Below are 3,106 nucleotides of genomic sequence, written 5' to 3' on the forward strand. Positions count from 1 at the left end.
AAAGTGGAGTCTCTTATGTCTACTCCTTTCTAGATAGACACAGTAACAGTCTGATCTTTCTTTTCCCCACACTGCCTCACCATCCTCCTTCCCAGTCAGACCTGGTGTGACGAGGCCCATCCCCAGCACAGAGGCAGGTACATTTGTGGGGTTTTATCCCCCAGGGATGGTCTTGGAGGGCCACATCAGGAAGGCCATCCCACGTGGATGGGAGGAGACAATTTCGCAATTCAATGGAAAGTCAGGCGATGGCTAAAGTGTCCTCTATTTTTTCACGTTACAAATGCTTTTCCTAAGCTTCCAATATCTATTGTCATTGATCTGCTATCAGGCACGAGCAAGCAAGAACGGGAATCCATAAGAATCGGATACCAGCCAACATGCCCAGGGTGACGAGGGCAAATGTAGGACAACGTCCCCAGTTACATTTTGTTCCTAGTGGGGAACTAACATAGGTCGACGTTTGGGTGTTCTCAGACAGAAGTACGTATTCTCCAAGCTGCTGAGGCCTACACATTAGGTCTCAAATTTTTCTGGAATGACAGTTTTCCCATCACAAAATTTTACCATAAACATCTTTGGCCAGGTGTGGCAGCTCACACTCGTAATCCCAGCACTTTGGGAGGCCCACGTGGGCTGATGATGAGGTCAGGAGATGGAGACCATCCTGGCTAACACGGTGAAACCCCATCTCTACTAAAAATACAAAAAATCAGCCGGGCGTGGTGGCAGGCGCTTGTAATCCCCGCTACTTGGGAGGCTGACGCAGGAAGATGGCGGCGTGAACTTGGGAGGCGGAGTTTGTAGTGAGCTGAGATCGTGCCACTGCACTCCAGCCTGGGTCACAGAGTGACATTCCGTCTCAAAAAAAAAAAAAAAAAATCTTCCGTCCGGGTGAGGTGGCCCATTGAGAATATATGCAGGGCCTCAGGGAGTTAATCATAAAGGGGATTAAAGAATCCATGCCCCGAACCCAAAATCTTACCCCAATATTTAATAAACAGCAAGGAAAAGATAAAAGGCCTATAACTTTTTTTGTAGACAGATTTAAAAAATGTGTCTGGACGAGGTGGCTCACGCCTGCAATCCCAGCACTTTGGGAGACCGAGGTGGTTGAATCACGAGGTCAGGAGATCGAGATCATCCTAGCTAAGGGTGAAATCCCATGTCTACTAAAATACAAAAAAATTAGCTGGGCGCGGTGGTGGGCGCCTGTAGTCCCAGCTACTCTGAAGGCTGAGGCAAGAGAATGGTGTGAACCCGGGAGGCAGCCCTTGCAGTAAGCCGAGATCGTGCCACTGCACTCCAGCCTGGGTGACAGAGTGAGACTCCATCTCAAAAAAAAAAAAATCTTCCGTCCGGGCGAGGTGGCCCATTGAGAAAATATGCAGGGCCTCAGGGAGTTAATCATAAAGGGGATTAAAGAATCCATTCCCCGAACCCAGAATCTTACCCGAATATTTAATACACAGCAAGGAAAAGATAAAGGGCCTATAACATTTTTTTTTTTTTAGACAGTTTAAAAGAATGTGGCTGGGCCCAGTGGCTCACTCCTGTAATCCCAGCACTTCAGGAGGCCAAGGTGGTCAAAACACGAGATCACGAGATCTTTGCCTTTGAGTGAGAGACCCTGATTCTGGTGGAAAATAGCAATACCGATGGGCAGTCTCACCCCATGGCTTTACAAAGTCTCCAAATTTATTTTGTCAAATATAAAACAAGTCATTTAATTAACAAAGGCAAATGGAAAACTGGGTTTGAACGGATAGAAGGCATCATATTCTTGCCTCTGCCAAAGACTAAAGAACTTAGATTTCAGTTATAATCACACCACTGCACTCCAGCCTGGGATCAGAGTAAGGACCCATCTCTAAGGCCGGGCGCGGTGGCTCAAGCCTGTAATCCCAGCACTTTGGGAGGCCGAGACGGGTGGATCAGGAGGTCAGGAGATCGAGGCCATCCTGGTTAACCCGGTGAAACCCCGTCTCTACTAAAAAATACAAAAAAACTAGCCGTGCGAGGTGGCAGGCGTCTGTAGTCCCAGTTACTCGGGAGGTTGAGGCAGGAGAATGGTGTAAACCCGGGAGGCAGAGCTTGCAAGGAGCTGAGATCCAGCCACTGCACTCCAGCCTGGGTGACAGAGCAAAACTCCGTCTCAAAAAAAGAAAGAAAGAAAGAAAGAAAGAACCCATCTCTGAAAGAAAAATGAGAGAGAGAGAAATGCAGAGAGTGGGCAGAGGTAAACCGCCTCCCTCCAAGCACTGCAGCTCCCAGGGTTCTGTCTGCTCTCTGACAGACCCGCTGCAGGCCCAAGCTCTTCTTCTGTTTCCTACTTCCACCAACACCCCACACCCTTCCTAAGGACACAAAGTGCAGAAACCAGTTTATGTTTCATCGGCCAATATGAGGCTCTGCGCAATTGCACTGGGTTGTTTTCCCCTGCGACTCCCCCGTGACCATCCTTACACCCTGCCCTGCGCCCAAAGCAAAGGTTTCCTGTCTGAGAGAGTCCTCCAGCATTGAGGACCTGGAGGAGTGACCGTGCAGGTTCCAGATGCAGCCTGGACCTTGAGCCAGGATAGGGACGCAGCAGCCTCCAGAAGCCTGGGCCAGCGGGAACAGGGGCGGGAGTCCCAGGGTAGGCCCCGGCCAGGCAGTGGGTAGCGGGCTCTGCTCCCAGAATTCAGGCAGTGAGTGTGGTTTCTGATCTCTGCATCTGAGCAGACCTCTGGGGACAGGGAGCTGCATGGCACGACAGGACTGTGGCCTCCCAGCGTGGCCTGTGGCCCCCTGTGACCCAGCCGCAGGGCATCCCAGGACCGAGGCTGCAGTGGCCGGCTGCGTGTCTTCCATGGACAATGCCTGGGCAGAAGCGGGCCCTCTTACACCTGAGAACAGTGTGGTATGAAGTCACCGCTGGCCCCCACATCACTCTGCAGCCTCGTTCTTCTCGGGGGGCCCGGCCTTCAGGAGGGAGGGGCTGGTCCCATTCCCGTTCTTTCTCTCTGCCTTCTAAAAGGACCCACTAGTTCTGGTCTCAGCCTGGGCCAGCATGGGCCCCTCCTCCTTCCCCACTTGGTAGGCCCTGGCACAACCAAAAGAAGAA

The sequence above is a fragment of the Rhinopithecus bieti genome, unplaced genomic scaffold (genome assembly GCF_001698545.2).
Source record: "Rhinopithecus bieti isolate Rb0 unplaced genomic scaffold, ASM169854v2 scaffold_27968, whole genome shotgun sequence".
In the NCBI taxonomy this organism is placed as follows: domain Eukaryota; kingdom Metazoa; phylum Chordata; class Mammalia; order Primates; family Cercopithecidae; genus Rhinopithecus; species Rhinopithecus bieti.